Source organism: Pleurodeles waltl, chromosome 9 (genome assembly GCF_031143425.1).
Source record: "Pleurodeles waltl isolate 20211129_DDA chromosome 9, aPleWal1.hap1.20221129, whole genome shotgun sequence".
NCBI classification, from domain to species: Eukaryota; Metazoa; Chordata; class Amphibia; order Caudata; family Salamandridae; genus Pleurodeles; species Pleurodeles waltl.
Window position 1 is genome coordinate 163,055,415 of NC_090448.1, and position 22,053 is coordinate 163,077,467.

Consider the following 22,053-nt stretch of genomic DNA (forward strand, 5'->3'; position numbering starts at 1 on the left):
ATGGCAGCGGGAAACCGGCGGTTTTCCGTTTCTGACCGCGGCGGTACCGCCGCAGTCAGAATGCCCATGGATGCACCGCCAGCCTGTTGGCGGTGCATCCGCGGTCGTTGGCTTGGCGGTAGTCTACCGCCAGGGTCAGAATGACCCCCTTAGTTTGTTTTGCTGATAAAGATGCATCCTCAATCACAGGTAAAAGTACTAACAAGAAAACAGCGCACAAGCATCCTTCAGAATGTGTAAAGATTCACATCTCAAAGGTACTTATGAGGCTTGATTCCTGCCCACACTTTACCATAATCTCAAAGAAGGTCTATGGAAGACAATTCTCAAGGGAGTGTATATTTCTTTCATTTGACATACAACTAAACGGACATGGAGGATTTCTTATAGCAATGTTTGGGTACTTTATTGCCAAATTGCGATTCGGAAACAATGTCTTTGAGGTTAAAGTATGTATCTCTGTTAAAGGAGATAACTTGATAGGTTGCCCCCCTCAGATGTTATTAGGAGTCAAACTTGATCCTAATTCAGATCCTCAGGTAATAGTTCAAGAAGTACAATCTCAAAGAATTGACCTTGTACAGCAATTGACTAAATTGTTCAGTGATAAATTGGGGTGTTTAAAAGAAAACAAACAACATATCAACTCAAGAAAGAAGCAAAACCAATTGTAGCTAAAGTCACTTGCATTCCATTGAGCGTAAAGGATAGCATACAAAATGAGTTACAAAGGTTATATGAATTTGATGGGATTGAGACAGTGGAGGCAACCAAGTGGCCGACTACTACAGTGGTTGCTAGAACGTTCAGTGGTGAAATTCAGTTATGCTTTGATTTGAGAGCACGTAATCGGGATGTGACTGTAAATAAATTCCCATTGCCAAATATTGATGAGTTGGTCACTACACTTGTAGGGGTAAAATATGCTACAACGTTGGATTTAACATCAGCCTATCATCAGGTGGAATTGGATGACGTCTTGCAAGAGCTGACCGCACTCATAACACCATGGGTGCATATAAATTTAAAAGAATGTTCTTTAGGCTAATTTCAGCTGTGTCAGGCTTTAAAAGAGTAATGTTGAATGTCTTACAAGGTTAACCTGGTGGGGGTGTTACCCAGATGACCTATTAGTCTACAGAAGTGACCATGACATGTATATTCAAAGAGTTGGTCAGATTCTAGAGAGGTTGATTGAAGCAAGTTTGACACTCAAAGAAAGTGTAGGTTTGAGGTAGAAGAAGTGAACTACTTGGGATTTTATATTTCTGGCATGGCCCTTAGACTGAAAAAATAATTAGTTGATACCAATGTTGAACTAAAACAACCTACAGAGCAGAATTAGCTTCTTTTCTTGGGATGGTGGAATACGATAGCAAATTCATCAAGAACTACGCAATATAAATATTGAATTGAGAAAGTTAATATGTAAAAAGTCAGAATTTCATTAGGCCAGACTTGTTAGGTGTACCCACTGAGAAGAAAACTTGTTTCCCTGGTTTATAAGGGACATATGGGCAGAGATAAAACATAAGTGTTTTGTTGGCCTGATATGGATAGCGAAGTGGAGAGGTGTGTGAGAGAGCGCATCAGGTGCAATAACAGTGATAAAATATTGGTCATGCAACATATTCCTATGGTATGAGGAAAATTTCAACCCATGCTTGGGATGAAGGTGCCATATGCATAGTTGGTCCCCTGAGAGGAGACCACCACACTCCCCATCTCATAGTTATGCTTGGTTTGTAGTTCAGATGAGCTGAGGTTACCTGTGTTTTAAATATGTCTTAATTCAGTATGGTGAAATATCTGGAAGCAATTATCAAAGCAGAGAGTTATCCTATTCCAATGCTGACCGACAATGGTCACCGGTTCTGTTCCAGTGAATTTGTAAATGTTCCAAAGAGTTGTGGTATAACACATGAAAAAAGTACCATCCATCATCCTTAAACCAATGGTATAGTAGGAAGATTAAATAAAAATAAGAATGTGAAGGAGAGTAGCCAGTTGGCCAACTTTAATGGATGTGATTGGAAAAAATCTTTGCAAGAAAGAATCACTGCTTATCGCATGTCCCCACATGCCCCCACGGGAAGGATGTCTGTTGAACTCTTTTAGGGCAAGGTCCACAGTATTTTATTGTGTTCTAGTGTGAATAAATGAGGAAAGGGTGCAAAATTCAATGATGCATGTGAGTGATGTGAGAGAGAAGTAGAGATGCAAAAAAAGGAACCATTGTTTTAATAGGAATAAAAATGTAAAATCTTGAGCTTTTAAGATTGGAGACATGATTAAAATTAAGGTGTCTGTTGGCTATGAATTTTGGTCTAATTTTACATGAATTTTCAAAGTGATGAAATTTTTTAAAATGCTATAAAACCTGATGATGGCGGAATTTAGAATTGAAATAGAGTTGTAAAAGTTAATGCTCGATCAGATGTGAAGCAAAAAGAACAGAAAGGAGAAAGCTGTGACACATGTGATAGCAATGTCTCAATATTTCAAATGATGGGTAAGAGGCATCAAGACAAAGAAATATTATTAGGATGCATAAAGATACATGTGGTCATTCCAACCTCGGCTGTAAAAGGCGCTTACCGCCAGACAGAAGACGGCCATAACACCGCCGCGGTCGCGGTAAACCGCCACGGTCATTCTGACCCACAACAGGCAAACCGCCAAAATACCGACATCCACAAAAGTCCGCCACACCAAAGGTCAGCGATAAACTGGCGATGACCAAACCTCCACCGTCACGCCAACAGAAATACGCCCATGCCATTATGACCCACGAATCCACACGGCGGTCTTTCAACCGCGGTATTCTATTGGCGGTACACACCGCCGCGGTCGAAATACACATACTCGTACAAAGCACTACCACATTGGACAATTCGAAATACCCACACCTGATACACATACACACACCACTCCCACACACCCAATACAATATAAAACACACACCCACATCACCCACAAACCCCTACGACCAGAAATTCTGAGAGAAGGCCAGAGAGACACACCACAGTCAACTACCAAGCATCCACAGGCACACAATACCAATACCCACAGAACTTCCACGCACTTCACACAGCACACCACTAAATAGCACCCCACCTATCACTACACACTCCACCCCACACATCATCCACACCACCCCATGGCACCTCAAAGACACCCCAGGTTCTCAGATGATGAACTCAGGGTCATGGTGGAGGAAATTGTACGAGTAGAGCCCCAGCTGTTCGGGACACAGGTGCAGCACCCCACCATTGCCAGGAAGATGGAGCTATGGAGCAGAATAGTCGACAGGGTCAACGCTGTGGGACAGCACCCAAGAAATAGGGACGACATCAGGAAGAGGTGGAACGACCTACGGGGGAAGGTGCATTCTATGGTATCAAGGCACAACATCGCGGTACAGCAGACTGGCGGCGGACCCCCACCTCCTCACGCAGAATTTATAACATGGGAGGAGCAAGTCTTGAACATCCTGCATCCTCAGGGCCTCGCAGGAGTCGGTGGAGGAATGGACTCTGGTAAGTCTCATCTTCAGTACTTCACCCCCCCACCCCACCTGCATGCCAACTCATACCCCCACCCTCACCCCCACCCCCATCACAACAACCCCTTGCAAATGTCTCACCATCACAACCCACCCATCCCAAAACTTAGCCCTGCATGCGGCCCCAAAGCATGGACACCCATCACCAAAGCATGCCCAATGCACATACCCATCACCCCCCCCCAAAAACACCGTCACAACAGCCCCCACAAAGGAATGCCAGCACTGGGGTACACAGGCACCCACCCATTGCACGCCATTGGCACACACAGAAGCAATAACCATACTTTTATACCCCTGCAGGACCCGAACGCCAGGTCACCGCGCAGAAGGGTCCACAAATGTCCACTCCACCCCCAGAAGAGGCCCTCAGTGATGACAGCAGCTCTGTCTCCCTGGATCTAGATGACCAGCCCTGTCCATCGGGGACCTCAGGACAGTCGGTTCCCCTCAGACAGTCACAGGCCACAGCAGACCTTCCCCCCTCTGGGAACACCAGCACAGCACCCACCCAGCGGGCCCATACCTCTGTCCCCAGGACACGTCAATCAGCGGTGTGTCCACCACTACAGGGAACCCAGGCTAACCCACCACCCCAACAACAACAGGGACCTGGGGGCAGTGGTAGTGGGCACACGGTCCAGGGGACGGAGGCCCAGGGAAACAGGGGAACTGGGAGGGCTGATGTGTGACAGGGGGGGGACAGGCCAAGGGAACCCACTCTCCACGAGGCCCTCTCCTCCATCATGGGAGCATACCACCGCTCCCAGGAGACGATGGCGACGGTCCTGGCCAGGTTTCAGGAAATCCAGCTTCTGCGGGAGCAACAGTATATGGGGTTCAGGGAGGAACTAAGAAACATCAGTTCCGCCATGGGTACCATCGTAGTGGCCCTGAATGAGTTAATCAGCACATTGCGGAACACTGTAGCACCTCAAAGGGCCCCTGTCACTAGCATGGACCAAGAACTGGCTACCACCTCCGCCGGCGCTAGTGGACAGGAGGCCCCGACACAAGGCCAACAGGCCACCAGAACCCCACCCCCTGCAGAAGGAGAACCACCCCACAAGCGGGCCCTGAGATCCAGGAAGAAGACAGATGGCCTAATTCAGACTTTGGGAGGCGGCCGAGGCCGCCCGCCAAAGTCCCGCCGACAAATGACCGCTCAGCAGACAGTGAAAATCATGGTGGGGCCCTGTTAGGGGGCCCCACGACACCCGTTACCGCCAGCCTATACCTGGCGGTGAAAACCGCCAGGAACAGGCTGGCGGTAAGGGGGTCGGAATCCCCATGGCGGCGCTGCAAGCAGCACCGCCATGGAGGATTCCCTGGGCCAGGGGAAAACCGTTGGGAAACCGCCGGTTCCCCTTTTCTGACCGCGGTGTTACCGCAGCGGTCAGAATGGCCCAGGAAGCACCGCCAGCCTGTTGGCGGTGCTTCCTCTGCCCTCTGCCCTGGCGGTGTTACTCCGCCAGGGTTAGAATGAGGGCCAGAGTAACATGTCAAGACCCCCGCCAGCAAAGGATCCCACCCTGATTGTCATCCCACTGTCCCACATTGTCACCCTGTCCAACCTTAAACTGCCCCTGCTCCACTTCCCACAGGCATTTGGACAATGCACCTGTGAACCTGATAGTCTGGACTCTGCCATGGACAATCCTCCACCATCACCCCTCACCGATTTGCATCCACCCATCCAAATTAGAGCACTTGAATAAACACACTTATTGCACATAAACAATCTGGAGTCTGTCTGTGATTTTAACAAATGTATTAGACATGACAGTGCCAAAAATTGTATTCACATTGTGATGCCAACAAACCGCTGTCACACAGCTGTAGTCCATGGGGAAACAAAGCAGATGTCACGCAGTGGGGCCCACAGCTCTGAAAACGGAAGGTAAAGTCACAACACAGTTACCATACACTGGGGGAAAAAGTCAGACAGTAGAGAGGTAGGAGTCTTTAAGTAAATGTAATATGGCGGTGTGTACTCTGACCTGTGTGTCACTGAAAATATTGCTCTATTACTGTGTTCCTGTTGTCTATGTCGTCCTCTTCGGCTTCCTCTTCTTCACTCTCCACAGGCTCCACAGCTGCTACAACACCACCATCTGGACCATCCTCCTGCAGAAAAGGCACTGGCGGCGCAAAGCCAGGTTGTGAAGCATACAGCAGGCCACGATGATCTGGCACACCTTCTTTGGTGAGTACATTAGGGATCCACCTGTCATATGGAGGCGCCTGAACCTGGCCTTCAGGAGGCCAAAGGTGCGTTCGATCACCCTCCTAGTCCGCCCATGGGCCTCATTGTAGCGTTCCTCTGCCCTGGTCCTGGGATTCCTCACTGGGGTCAGTAGCCAGGACAGGTTGGGGTAACCAGAGTCCCCTAATAGCCACACCCGGTGCCTCTGGAGTTGACCTACGGGATGCTGCTATTCCGCAGGATGTAGGCGTCATGCACTGACCCAGGGAACTTGGCATTAACATGGGAGATGTACTGGTCTGCCAAACAGACCATCTGTACATTCATCGAGTGGTCTAAATACAATTTGCCCCCCAGGGGAGCAACCCTTCCCTAAGGGGTCGATCCCCACCTCTAATAAAACAAAAAAACAAAAAATGATCCCTGGCACCTGGAGGTTTCTGCCCCCCTGGGGGCAGATTAGCGTAATAACAAAAAGAAATGGCCTAAAATAAATTTGCCCCCTGGGGAGCGACCCTTGCCTAAGGGATCGCTCCGCTTACGTGAATTCACCTCCAAAAATAAACTCCCTGGTGTCTAGTGGTTTCTCATAAAAATAGGCTGATTCATACATTTCCTGTTCCTGTACACCTGTTCACTCCTGCTGGGGGGTACCAAAGCCACATGGGTCCCATCAATGGCACCTATGATGTTGGGGATATGTCCAAGGGCATAGAAATCACCCTTCACTGTAGGCAAATCCCCCACCTCAGGGAAAACGATGTAGCTCCGCATGTGTTTCAGCAGGGCAGACAACACTCTGGACAACACCTTGGAAAACATAGGTTGAGACATCCCTGATGATATTGCCACTGTTGTTTGAAATGACCCACTTGCGAAGAAATGGAGTACTGACAGCACCTGCACTAGAGGGGGGATCCCTGTGGGTTGGCGGATGGGTGACATCAGGTCTGCCTCCAGCTGGGCACACAGTTCATTTATAGTGGCTCGGTCAAGCCTGTATGTCAGAATGACATGTCTTTCCTCCATTGTCGACAGGTCTACCAGCGGTCTGTACACGGGAAGATTCCTCCATCTCCTCGCATTGCCCAGCGGACGGTGCCTAGGAAGGACAACAGCGAGCACAGAGTCAATCAACCCACAGGTACGTTCCCACAGCTTGCACACAACACGATTCAATATGCATTGAATGGTTTGTATGAGTGTTGAGGAAAGGCCTAGGTATGTGTGACGCAGTAGAAATTAAGCCATGTGGGCCCTTGAAATGGCGGCTGCCTGACCTGTGAAGTGTGACAATGGGATGTGAGGTCAATGCGCTGGCGTGGCACACCGTGGCGGTAGGCGGTCGAAGACCGCGGCGCTAAGCCGCATTGGTTAACATAGAACCCTATGGGTTTCAGGAGCCAATGACGATGTGCGCCGGCGGTTGCGGTACGCACTGCCGTGGTACGCACCGCCGCGGGCGTGACTGCCATTTTCTACCTACTTAATCACTCGATACCTGATCTTCCACAGGAGAGGACCTACACTGCAAGTGCTGCTGTGACCTCGGTCTGGAAGAGACATTGGCTGCTGCGACTGGGGAAAGGGCCCCTGCCTTCACTTCAGAAGAATTGTAGAAACTTGTGGATGGGGTCCTCCCCCAGTATGCGCTACTCTACGGTCCTCCAGACCAACAGGTAAGTACACTGGGACCATGCTTTGTGGGCAATACCTGGGTTGAGTCGGGTGGATGAAAGATGGTGGGGAGGGGAGCGATTGAGGCATGCATCAGACGACAGATGAGAGCATTGGCAACATGGCAAGGGTGGGGATGGGGGGCCACTCACATCAAGCATGCAGAAGGTGATGATTTTTTTTCTCCCCCTGTACATGTCACATAGGTCAGCGCCCACCAGAAAATCGCTATTTGGCGTGCCATCGCCAAGGACGTCCGGACCCTGGGGGTCCACAACAGACGGGGCACCCACTGCCGGAAGAGGTGGGAGGACATCCGACACGGGAGCAGGAAGACGGCGGAGGCTCTGCTGGGGATGGCCTCCCAACGTAGGAGGGGTGCCAGTCGTCAATTGACCCCCCTGATGTCCCAGATCCTGGCGATGGCCTAACCCGATTTGGATGGGCGCGTGAGGACATCACAGCAGACACAAGGGGGTGAGTACACTCTCATTCTGGTGACTTTGCGTGCAGTGGAGGTGTCTGGGTGGGGGAGGTGGGCTGTGGGTATCCCTAGGCCAGGGCGATTTCTGTAGGCTAGGCCCCTCTGTAAGGCATGGGCCTGTGCCCCCGCCCCCCACCTCTGTAGGGTGCCAAGTACAGCTATTCATGGCCCTGTGTCATCTATGTGTGCAGTTGTCGTCCATAGGCTTGTAGGCCATGTCCCACTGATTGAGTAGTGGACCCCAAGTGCGCAGCGTAGTGCAGGGGGCTTCTGTGTCTGTCCTCTCCGCCAATGGTGTCGCCTATGCATGCACTCAACATGTCTTTCTTTCTCCCCCCCCCCCCTTTTTTGTGGTCTTCCTGTTCATGCGTGCATTAGCATCATCAGGCGGAGGAGAAGTGGCATCGGAGCACGAGGGAGCTGCATCCCACATGCCCTGGAGAGCCATGCAATGGACTCTGAGTACACCAGTGGGACGGAGGGCGAGGGGAGCTCCACAGCGGGGACTCGTGCTGATGTCAGTGGCAGCGACTCGTCCTCTGAAGGGAGCTCCCTTGTGGTGGCGGCAACATCCGTGCCCCCGCAACAACAGGTACAGCCGCCACCCAGCGCACCAGCACCGCCCTCCCAGCAGCCCCTCAGCGTTTGCCCCGTGCCCGCTCACCCATGAAGGTGGGCATCTCCTTCGCCCCAGGCACCTCAGGCCCTGCCCCTGTCACCCCTGCTGCCCTCAGTGAGGAAGTCATTGACCTCCTGAGGACCATCATTGTTGGGCAGTCTACCCTTTTGAATGCCATCCAGGGTGTAGAAAGGGAGGTGCACCGGAGTAATGCATACCTGGAGGGCATTTATTCGGGTCAGGCTGCCCATCAGCGATCGTTCAATGCTCTGGCCTCAGCACTGACGGCAGCAATTGTCCCTGTCTCTAGCCTCCCCCCTCCAACTTCCTACACCCAGACCCAATCCCCTGTACCTCTGCCTATCCCAGACACACCATCAGACCAGCTTGCACACACCTCAACACCCAAGGGAAGCTCATCCAGACATAAGCACCACACATCACACAAGCATTCACACAAGCAACATCCACATGCAGACATAACAACACCCACTGCCTCCACTGTGTCCCCCTCCTCCTCGTCTCCCTCCTCCCTCCCTGTGACGTCTCCACTCACACTTGCATGCACAACATCTTCAGCCACTACGTCCTTCACCAGCACACCCACCAGAACACTCCGCACACGTGCAGTCACCACCCCCACTACCATTTACACGTCCCCTGTGTCCTCTCCCAGTGTGTCTGTCACCCCCTCTTCCAAACCACACAAACGCAGGCAACCACCCACCCAACAGCCATCCACCTCACGACAGCCTCCAGCCCAAGCACCTGCACCCAAAGACACCAGACTTCACACTCCTACAACCACATCCTCTTCCTCCACTCCCATACCCACTACACCTAGCCGTCCCTCTCTTTCCAAATTGATTTTCCTTTCCAAACTTGACCTCTTTCCAACAACTCCCCCACCCCGTCCATTTCATAAGACTGCAATCAGCACCTCAGCCACCACCAAACCAGGACCTATCAAGACTGTTGTCCAAGGACTGTGGAGTCCCCCACCCTCAAGGGCAACTAGTTCTGCTAGGAGCCAAGGCACGGCCAGCCCACCTCCGGAAAAACACCCAAAGAATACCAGTGCCCGGCGCGAGAGGCCAAGGACACCAGGGACCAAAAACTCTACCCTGGCTCCGGCTGGAAGTGGGGTGCAACCTGGCACACCGCCAAAGGTGGGAAAGGGCCACAGACGACCAGGGAAGGGTGGGAAGGGAGCACGCCCGACAAGTCCGGCAGCAGGCCAGCTGCCCAGGAGGGCCCCACCAGCCCCATCCCAGGTGTGCAGGAGGACACCCAGAGGCCCGGTACGGCATCCCAGGAGGGCCCCGCCAGCCACAGCCCAGCTGCCCAGGAGGGCCCCGCCAGCCACAGCCCAGCTGGGCAATGAAGGAGCGCCAGCCACAGCCCAGCTGGGCAATGAAGGAGCGCCAACTCAAGCACCGCTGAACATGGCAAGGACTGCCAAGGCAAGCACCGCTGAACAGGGTAAGGACCGCCAAGGAAAGCACCGCTGAACAGGGCAAGGACCGCTGAACAGGGCAAGGACCGCCAAGGCAAGGACCGCTGAACAGGGCAAGGATCGCCAAGGCAAGCACCGCTGAACAGGGCAAGGACCGCCAAGGCAAGCACCGCTGAACAGGGCACTGCCGTCTCAAGCACCGCTGAACTGGGCCCTTCATCTCAAGCACCGCTGAACAGGGCACCGCCGTCTCAAGCACTGCTGAACTGGGCCCTTCATCTGAAGCACCGCTGGGCACCGCCGTCTCAAGCACCGCTGCACTGGGCCCTTCATCTCAAGCACTGCTGCACTGGGCCCTTCATCTGAAGCATCGCTCCGCTGGGCACCGCCGGGCACCGCCGTCTCAAGAACCGCTGAACTGGGCCCTTCATCTCAAGCACCGCTCCACTGGGCACCGCCGTCTCAAGCACCGCTGAACAGGGCACCGCCGTCTCAAGCACCGCTGAACAGGGCACCGCCGTCTCAAGCACCGCTGAACTGGGCCCTTCATCTCAAGCACCGCTGAACAGGGCACCGCCGTCTCAAGCACCGCTGAACTGGGCCCTTCATCTCAAGCACCGCTCCGCTGGGCACCACCGTCTCAAGCACTGCTGAACAGGGCACCGCCATCTCAAGCACCGCTGCACTGGGCCCTTCATCTCAAGCACCGCTGAACAGGGCACCGCCGTCTCAAGCACCGCTGAACTGGGCCCTTCATCTCAAGCACCGCTGAACAGGGCACCGCCGTCTCAAGCACTTCTGAACTGGGCCCTTCATCTCAAGCACCGCTCCGCTGGGCACCGCCGTCTCAAGCACCGCTGCACTGCGCCCTTCATCTCAAGCACCGCTGCACTGGGCCCTTCATCTCAAGCACCGCTGCACTGGGCCCTTCATCTCAAGCACCGCTCCGCTGGGCACCGCCGTCTCAAGCACCGCTGAACTGGGCACCGCCGTCTCAAGCACCGCTGAACTGGGCCCTTCATCTCAAGCACCGCTGGCCCATTGGCGGAAGGGGCAGTGCCGCATCTGTGTCGGGCAGGGCTGCATGAAGCACTCTGGGCACCAGTCCCCCTCCAGAACCAGTGGACACTGTCATCCACTTGAGAGACTGTGGCTTTGCACTCCCCAGGATGTAACAGTGGGCAAACCACCCAATGTAGAGACTTGAGAAACTGTGGCTTTGCACTCCCCAGGATGGTACAGTGGGCAAGCCACCCACTGTATGGACTTGAGAGACTGTGGCTTTGCACTCCCCAGGATGGTACAGTGGGCAAGCCACCCACTGTATGGACTTGAGAGACTGTGGCTTTGCACTCCCCAGGATGGGACAGTGGGCAAGCCACCCACTGTATGGACTTGAGAGACTGTGGCTTTGCACTCCCCAGGATGGGACAGTGGCCATGGAGGCCCCTCGTGGATCTGGCGTCGTGTACTCATGTGGCTGAGGTGCCATCCTTCCCTTCCCCCTGAGGTGCCTGTAGTTTTTCTATCTGATGCCCCTGCAGTGTTTTCTCCATTGGTGTCAGGTATCCTGTGTGGGCCTTGCCCATGTGATTTGGGCCCAGTGGTCCACGGACAATGACTGCTAAAATTATCGGACTTTTAATATTTATGTATATATTAGTTTTAAATGTGTGATATTTTTATATGCCGATAATACAATATATTCGACTGTTTATAATCATTTCATTTTGTCTTTGCATTCTTCCGGGGGGTTTGGGGGTTGTAACAGTGATGTATTGCTATGCATTGATGTGTGTGTTGTAGTGGGTGAGGGTGGTGGTGGGTGTGTAGCGTATGTGTGCCCGTAATATTTTCTCCTCCCCCCTCCCCTGTGTCGTAGGTGCAGTACTCACCGTAGTCTTCTGCGCCGGCGTTCGTGCTCCTGGTAGAGGAGCAGGAATACAATAGCTGGTAGGATGTGTAGTTCGGGTTCCATGCTGTCCAGATTCCTCGTGGGGTGTATGGAGGTGAGCGTTTTCCGTTTGAAATGTCTGTTTCCGCCGTGTTTTTATCGGCGGGGCTACCGCCCCGGAAAAGGTGGCGGATTGGTGGGTTGTGATAGGGTGGGGGGTACATTGACTCCTGCCTTTCTGTTGGCAGTGACCGCCGCGCTGTTTGTTTGTCCTGCCGTGGCGGTCGGAGTGTTAATGTGGCGGTCTCTGTTGGCGGTTTCCGCCAGGGTCAGAATTCCATTTTTTAAACCGCCAGCCTGTTGGCGGGTTAGCCGCCGCTTTAACACCGACCGCCAGGGTTGGAATGACCCCCACAATGTACTTGAATGACGATGTGAGTGAATCACTTGCATACAAGACTGTGATTTGAAATCTTTTATCCCATGTATACATGTTTCAGTGAAGGATGCATAAATGTTCAATGTAATTGAGGGACTAAATAAGACAAACCTGTTATTACATGTAAACATGTTTCTCTCATTGTGCTGATATATATTTTTTTTTTAGGTGGGGAGCGCCCCCTTAGGCAAGGGTCGCTCCCCCAGGGGGCAAATTATATTTAGGTCATTTTTGCCCCCTTTGGGGGCAGATCATCCTATTTTTATGAGAAACCACTAGACACCAGGGAGTTTATTTTTGGAGGTGAATTCACGCAAGTGGAGCGATCCCTTAGGCAAGGGTCGCTCCCCAGGGGGCAAATTTATTTTAGGCCATTTCTTTTTGTTATTACGCTGATCAGCGCCCAGGGGGGCAGAACCCTCAAGGTGCCAGGGATCATTTTTTGTTTTTTGTTTTATTAGAGGTGGGGATCGACCCCTTAGGGAAGGGTTGCTCCCCTGGGGGGCAAATTGTATTTAGACCATTTCTGCCCTCCTTGGGGGCAGATTGGCTGATTTTTGGTAGGCCAATCTGCCCCAACCACTAGGCACCAGGTATTTTTTTTTGGGGCCAATTTTATGCAACGGGAGCGACCACATAGGCAAGGGTTGCTCCCGGGGGGGGGGGGGGGCAAATTTATTTTAGCCCATTTCCTCTAGGCGCCAGGGATCATATATATATATATTTTTTTTAGAGGTGGGGAGTGACCCCTTAGGCAAGGGTCGCTCCCCTGGGGGGCAAATTGTATTAAGACCATTTCTGCCCCCCATGGGGGCCGATTGGCCAATTTTTGTTAGGCCAATGTTCCCCCAAGAGGAGCAGAAACCACTAGGCACCGAGGATTATTTTTTTTGCGCCAATTTCATGCAAGGGAAGCGACTCCTTAGCCAAGCGTCGTTCCCCTGGGGGGGGGGGAATTTAGTTTCGGCCATTTCTGTTCCCCTTGGGGGCAGATCGGCCTATTTCTATTATGCCGATCTGCCCCCAAGGGTGGCAGAAACCACTAGGCACCAGGGATTTTTTTTCCCCACCAATTTCACGCAAGAGGAGCGACCCCTTAGGCAAGGGTCGCTCCCCTGTGGGGCAAATTTATTTTAGGCCGTTTCTGCTCCCCTTGGGGGCAGATTAGCGTATTTCTATTCAGCCGATCTGCCCTCGGGGGGCAGAAACCACCTAGGCACCAGGGATTGGTGTGTGTGTATTTGTGTGTTTTCTTTAGGGGGCAGCCCCTTGGGTAAGGGTCACTCCCCATGGGGGCATATTACTATTGCCCATATCTGCCCCCCTCGGCCTATTTTTGGAAGGCCCATCTGCCCTCAAGGGGGGGAGGAAGCCCACCAGAGACCAGGGAAGATTTCTTTTTCCAAAATAAGAGGGTGGGGGTATGGCCATACCCCCACCCCAAATAAATGGGGCCAAAGTTGTTCTGCCCACCAGTGGGCAGATGGGGCAATTACCCCTGATCCACACCCCAGGGGGGCAGAACGTCTACTTGATGCCAGAGAAATGTTTAAAAAAAATAGTGTGGTGGTGGCTACCAACCAGTATGGGCCTGGTTATGCCCCGACCCCAACTGAAGGGGGTAACAATCTTTCAGCTCTCCCCCACACACTAAAACATCTTATCCCACGGCAAGCAAGAGGACATATGATTATTTTGGGTTTCGGTTTTACATTTGGGTCATGAGAACTTGGCTAACTCTCAAAATTGTCGCACTTGGAATGGTGAGGGCTGCACTTTATGGACTTTGGGACGCTGCCATGTACAAAAATCCAAAAAACCTAGACACATCTGAAAACTTAACATTTGGGTGGCTCCAGGGTGGTGTGTTTAACATGCACCCCACACCATTTTCTTACCCACAATGCCCTGCAAACCTCCAACTTTGCTGGAAATCACACATTTTTCCCAAATTTTTCCACATTTTTGTGAGGGAACCTTCCGGAATCTGCAGGAATCCACAAAATTCCTACCACCCAGCATTGCCTCATCTATACTGATAAAAATTCTGCTGCACTTGTCAGCCTAAAAATGTTTTTTTCGAACTGCCCTTTTGGACCCGCTTTGGTTCACCCTCAATTTCTACATGTTTTTGGCTCATCCCTGTCACAAGCACTTGGCCCACTTACACAAATGAGGTATCATTTTTACCGAGAGACTGAGGGGAACGTTGGGTGGTATGAAATTTGTCCCGGTGCAGTGACCTTACACAGAAATGTGGTAAAAATTTGATTTTTCTTAGCTAAATTTGAGGTTTGCTGAGGATTTTGGGTAAGAAAACATTGGGGGATCCACGCAGGTCACACCTACCTGGACTCCCGCGGGTGTCTAGTACTCAGAAATGTCTGGGTTTGGTAGGTTTCCCTAGATGGCTGCTGAGCCCAGGACCAAATACGCAGGTGCCCCCGCCCGCAAAAACAAGTAGTTTTGTATTTGATCCTTTTGATGTGTCCAAATACTGTTTTGGGGCATTTCCTTTCACGGGCAGTAGGCCTACCCACAAAAGTGAGGTACCATCTTTATCGGGAGACTTGGGGAAACACTGGGTGGAAGGAAATTTGTGGCTCATCTCAGATTCCAGAACTTCCTGTCACTGAAATTAGGGGAAAAAGTGTTTTTTTGGGCCAAATTTTGAGGTTTGCAAAGGATTCTGGGTAACAGAACCTGGTCGGAGCCCCATAAGTCACACCCTCTTGGATTCCCCAAGGTGTCTAGTTTTAAAAACTGCACAGGTTTGCTAGGTTTCCCTAGATGCCAGGCCAAAATCCAGAGCTAGGCACTTTGCAAAAAACTGCTCTGTTTTCTTTGGTAAAATGTGATGTGTTCACGTGTTTTTGAGGCTTTTCCTGTCACTTTCTCATGAGATGCTTTATCCGCTAGGACTGTCATCCATTCCTCCAATGATGGAGATGTTGCTGATTTCCAATGTTGTAAAATACAGATCGTGGCTAAAGTGAGGGAAGTGTCCAACTAATATTTTTAGTGATCAATCAAGTCCTCTATGTCCTGTATTGAATGCAGGAGAGTCAGATCAAGGGGTAGCCAAAGTTGAAGATCAATTGCACTCTGAACTACTTCCCAGACTCCCCCCATTGGGGTTGGATTATTGGGCATTTCCACAGTATAGGTATCATATGTCCCCTCACATAAGTACAGCACCACCAATTAGGGGAGAGAGTCAGCTTTGTCCTCTGCAGTTTAAAGAGTGACCTATGCCAGTCATGGAGAATTTTGAAATAACTGAATTTTAGAGTGTCTTCTTGCAAGCATCCAACCAGTTGGTTTCTTCTAATGAATTGAAGAGGTTTGGCTTCCATTAGTTGTACAATTAATTTTTGGTGGGCTTCAAGCAGAAGTGGTCAATGAAGGTTCCATAAATTACCCTGACACCCCACCCTGAGCCCTAAAAACCCCCAAGTTCCAAAACCAACCCTGAACCACCCACCCTGAGTCTTAAAGCCCCCATGTACCCCTCAATACCTCCTAAAGTTATCCCAACCCTCCCACCCTGCCCTGGCCTAATTCCAAAGCCTACCCCGCCCCCCTGCCCTGTGCCCTAAAAACCCCCATGAACCCCTTAAATCCTCCTCTACCCCCACCCTGAGGCCTAAATCCACCAAACTTCCCCAACCCCACAGCCCACCTACCCTTAAATCTACCCTGCCCCCTCAGACCTGAGCCCTAAACCACCCCATGCACTCCTAAAATTAAAAAAGATTCCCCCACCCCTAAAAACAACCCCAGCCGCACTTACCTTCTTTCTGCTTCTTCCTACCTGCCGCCCGAGCCTTAAACCATCCCATGCACCCCTAAAAACCTCCCCCAGCCCTCCCTGCCCTTTAATCTACCATAACTCCCCTTGCGGCCCTGATATCCACCAAACTACCCCTACCAATTTGCCCCCCTGCCCTTTAGTTTACCTGGCCCTGAGCCCGAAACCCCCCGTACGCACCCCTAAAATAAAAAAAACTTCCCCACCCCAAAAAAAATAACCCAGCCCCACTTACCTAGATTGATTCATCTTCCTGCTACTTCCTGCTTGCCCGCCCATCCACACAGCTGCCTGAACCACGCATATGCAGCCTGCCCACAGAAATTCAGAGTTGAGAAATATGCGTGGTTTAGGCAAGCTGTTTTCAGCTTGCGGCCTTCCAGTATAGGTGGCTGTGCCCGCGTAGTTTAGGCCATTTCCCTTGACTGACAGATGTTTGAGTAACATTTATTGAAAAGTGCTACGTATTTCACAGTAATAACAACAGAACATGGAAGAATTATTAATACAATAGTCATCCTTCTTATGGGGCGTGACTGACACCGATTTTAAACAGCAAGGATGCTAAGAACATGAAAGGGCATTCCTTGTAGCATTAGAATTAAATTGATAAGTTGAAACCTCTCTGGTCTAGCTGGGTATCTGGACAAATAAAATGAACTCATTATTGGTGAACCATTATAGGGTTTGCATTGAATAAACTTAGGGGTCCATTTATTAAAAAGTCATGCAGCTCAGCAAGTCACTATGCTGCACTGCGTGACAGGGAAAGGGCAGGAATGCATCATATCTAACATTATACGGTGCATTTATTCCTTTTCCCAGCGCTGGAACACAATGTGCTTTCTAGCGCCAACAAAGGCACTCTTGCAGTACAGTGCAGAATTGGCGCCTTTCTGCACAAATACAATCCCCCTGAGGCACTTTCTTCTTTCTATGTGTGCTGCAGATGTGATCTTTTGACAGTGCTGAGAACTGACTGACAATAGAATTATAAAATTATAGCAAGCAATTCCATCATGTTCAGGAGATGATTAAAATATTTAAATGGAATCTTACAGGGTTACTCAAGCCCAGTTTTCATGTTGTTTTATAAGGTTTATATTCCCATGGGTCTCAATATGATAATCTTTTAAAGGAGACAATGAGATTAATATCTGAGGTTTCCAACAAATGTGGTATAATTTATATAATGATTGAGGTGAATCTGAATGCAAAATTATCCACCAAGTCTGTAAGACTCATATTCAACATCAAACAGTAGAGACATGGCATACACCTGGATTTTCACTAGAGTAAAAATGTTAATACTCAAGGTAGACTTATTTCAGAAGTGTTTATAGATAGGGTGCATTATTTGTAATAGGTGGGTTAATGGGGACATTCCAGGGTGGTGTTTGCAAATTGGCATGGTAGTGTGCTACCCTTAGCTATGTGGTTGCATCATGTGTGCTGATTGGTTCTACTAAACTGTGCCCTTAATTACAAGTAATAGTGGTGATCACCTTGTGGTAGAGGCAGAAATACTATGTTAGACACAAACAGCACCTTCAATAGTTTATTCGGTCTAAAATTAGACCATTAAAAGGAATAAAAATCAACGGTACATAAAAAAAAAAAAAAAAATCATAAACATCACGAAAAGAAGAAAGCAATAACAGTTGGCACACTGCTTGTCCAACGGACCAGAGGTTAAGTAAAACTCTTCAGTTTGTACCTCCTAGCTTAAGGGATACCATTTGCCAAGACAGTTTAAAAGAAAAACAGATAGTATGCCAAATCTTTTCAGATACTACCTATAAATACTATTCTGCAACGAGTTATACTTGAGAAATGGTTCATAATACTTCGTCAAATATTTTGTGGTTGCAACGATTAAAAAAACCGACGATTTAAATGGTGCCATAGAGTTAACCTCATGTCTTAAGTAAACTGATCAAGGGAATTCAATCTTACCATTTGCAAAGTGCTATGTGCTAAGGTAGTATGAATCGATTTAAAACAGATAATATACCAAATCTTTTCTAATGATACCTATAAACTATTCTAGAGCAAGTTTATACATAAAAATAGTTCGTAAAACTTCATAAAATAGTTCCTGCTTGCGAGAGTTAAAAAACAAACAATAAAAAGGGTACCATAGAGTTAACCTCATATCTTAAATAAATTGATCAGGGGAATTAGATCTTACCATTTGCGAAGTGCTATGTGCTAAGATACTATGAACCGATTTAAATGAGAAGACCTACTGGAAAACATACACAGGGATAAAATCTAATATCATGAATAGATCAGCACAGGTAATTATATTTAAGATCCCTAACTATTAAAAAATCCTCGTCCACTAACTGCTGGACCTTTCTTCAGCCAGTGGATTAGGGTCTAAAATAGTCCTACTGCGGATTGTCCATGCTGCTGACAGATACTTAGAAACAGAGCTTACTATCAGCGTGGAAGTATCATATTTGCATAGTCTGTAGGCACTGATTCGGTTTTGTAATAGCAGTGCTTTACACAAGGGAATAATCCACTTTCCTCTGGGGCATTTATATAAGGGGCAAAAAAATAGAACATGCTCGGGAGTTTCCTTGCATAAATGGCAGTTTATACATTTGTCAGACATAGGACTGTTGGTCGGCCAATGAGCCGTGAAGCTGTTGACTGCTAATGTTCCGTATCTGAACTGAAGGAGTAAAGCTCGGGCACGTGCTGGTATGGGGAGATCCAGGAAATTTTCGGGCTGGGGTTTGTGCTTGACCAGCAGAAACTCTGCTGTCAGCCAACCTGGCCCATTAGAATGAAAAAACTCCTCGTAGATTTTTCCCCCAATATTGTTCTTTGATCAGCAATCTGGCGTTAGCAGGAATCATCTCAGGATTCTCCCAGTAGTGGGAGAAGCCCAACTTGACCCAGGCTGATTTCATCTCCCTCAACCAGCTAACTTTTTCCCATCCCTGGAAAGGTGGTATTAAATCTTTGACTGCTGTCCTAAAGGGTTCGAGTTCTTCCGTTTTCCATAGTCGAACCCAATATAGAAGCGGACTCAAGCATGCTGTATCTTTGATGCTATTTATACCCAGGTCTAATCTTAGGGGGAGCATCGGCGTGCCCTTCCCTAGCCTAGATATGTGTCTGAGGAAGTTGTTTTCTTTGGTTTGCAGGGTGCCCAGTTGTCTGTATGAACCCCAGAGTTCCGCTCCATACAGGGCAGCGGCACGGATTTGGACTTTATAGATTTCAGAAATAAGGATCAAAGGGGGGCTTACTGCGGTACTGGCCTTCCGTTCTAACACTCCACTTCTTTGGCTGATAATGAGTGCCACTTTCCTTATGGCTGCGTCCCAGCTGCCCTTATCAGATAGTCTAATGCCCAGATAATCGTATTCTGTTACCCTCTCCGAGAGGACTGAATCCATCATTATATTTGCTTTTAGCTTCTTATTCGGGGCACTATATATCATAAGTTTTGTTTTCTTGGCATTGATATCCAGCCCGTAATCTCTGCAAAATACACAAAACTGGTTAACCAGATTTTGGATTCCCATGGGTGTTTTGGCCAGCAAGATAGTGTCATCCGCATAAAGTAGGCATGGCACTTTGTTCCCGGCCAACTTTGGGGAGTCATTGGTGCAGTTTGCTAAATAGTTAATACAATTATTTATGTATAGGAGAAAAAGGGTAGGGGCTAGCACACAGCCCTGTCTGACTCCTCTTTCAATGGCAACTGGATCTGTTAGGTCGCCATCCTTACGGCTCCTAATTTGTGCGTAAGTGTTCTCGTGTAATCGGGCCATAAGTTTCAAAAGACCATTTGGGATGCCCATGTTGGCTAATGTCAGCCATAACTGGTTCCTGGGGACCAGATCAAATGCGGCTCTAAGGTCAACGAAGACTGAAAATAGGTTACCCCCTCCTGCTTCCACAGTCTTCCATTTGATTGTTAGGAATCTTAAGACTTGATCTATAGTGCTGACTGCTGGCCTAAACCCTGCTTGCAAGTCGGAAATGGCATTGGTTTCTAGAATCCATTCTTCTAGATGGAACAGGATTTGCTTTGCAAAAAATTTTGGGAAATTATCAAGTAAGGAGATTGGACGGTAGTTGGCAGGGTCAGAGGGGCTGCCTTTCTTGAAGATGTGAACTATCTCCGCTCCCATCCAGGAGCTCGGGACAGGCGCTCCTGCAGCTACTGCATTAGAGACCAGGTTCAGGTATGGGGCCCATATATCTGGACTTGTCTTGTACAGGTCACCTGGGATTTTATCAAGGCCGGGGGCCTTTCCCCATTTCAGTGAGGCAATCGCAGCCTTGGTTTCTGCCAGGGTAAATTTGATTGGGAATGTCTCAGAGGTCATAATATGGTTCAGTTCCCTGGCAGTAACACCTGTAGTCCCAGAGTATAATCGGCCAAAGTGATCTGCCCACTCTACAGGGAGTATTGAGGCACCAGGCGAACGGTTAGGTTCTTCACTAGCATCTGCCACCAGTTTCCAGAATTTCGAGGTATCATCAGCTTTTGCAGACTCCAGGAGGGAGGCCCATCTGAGTTCATCCCATCTCCTGCGGGCTCTACTTAGTTCCTGTTTGTAATCTTTCCTTGCTTCCCTTAAATGCTCTGTCTGGCCCCCTCCTAAAGCTCTCAATAGTTTGTGCTGTGCTTCCCTGCATGCGACACTGAACCATCTTGCATTGCACTTCTTTTTTGCTTTATTGGCAATCTCTTTGGTGAAAAGGTGTTTTAAAGAATTAAATAGTTGTGTGTGGGCTGCTATAAGCCCTTCACCATCTTCTAAAAGCAGGGGTATACGCTCCATATGATCAGCCAACTGGCTATACACAGATGTAATTATACCTGTGTCAGTGCTCACAAATTCCCGTTTGACATTTCGTCTATTATTTGTCAATGCGAGCTGCTGCTCGTAAATCTTGGGGCAAGGGGCTTCAAGTAGAGGTAATAGACTCCTAAGCAATAGAATCAGTGGCTCATGATCACTTTCCTCTTGTTCTACAATGCTCATGTCAACCATATGACCCCACAGCCGAATATCAAGCAAAATATAGTCTATCTGGCTCTTCTGGATTCCACGCCTAAATGTAGGATGAAGGTCCAGGTCCGAGCGGGAACGACTGTTACAGGCCCGAAGGCCGTGTGCCAGTGTAATGTCCACAACTTGATGTGTTAGTCTGTTCATTCTCGGTCTTTTGCTTGACACCAGTTGGGGAATGCCCCAATAAGCGTCCTCTTCTTTGTATAGATCCTGGGCCAACGAATAGGGTTCAAAAGTAACATTGAAATCCCCTGCGCTAAGAATAAAATTGGAGGAGGATTTGCAGGAAAGGAAACTATCCAAAATAGTCAATGCATCTGACTCATATTTACTACCCAAGCTCCTGTTATAGATGTTAACTATTAGGAGCGGTTTCTCCTTAAGGGATGGTATTGATAAGCCCATCAGATCAGGACAGCCCATATCTACTATTTCAATCCGGCATTTGAGGGAGCAGCTAAGCCATATGAGCAGCCCGCCTGAGGGCCTCCCGGAGTTCGCCTTACTTGCTGGGATCCAATAGCTTTTGAAACCAATTCTATATTTGGGCTCCAGTGCCCACGTTTCTTGAAAAAGGCATATTTTGTGTTCATCTATAAATTTGCCCCATTCAGGGATACTCATTTTATTCTCCAACCCTGCCATGTTCCAGCTAAGAACTGTGTCTAAACCGTCTATTTTATGTTGGGGAGCTTTGGCCGTAGAGTGCCCTCTTGCAAATGAAGTGCCATGGGGAGGTTTAGTACCCCTTTCAATCATAGCTAGACTGGCCTCAGTTGGGTTTTCCGCTACGTTACCACCCAAGATATTACTTGCCCCATTTGGATCGAGGCCTGGCATAGTCGATTCGACCC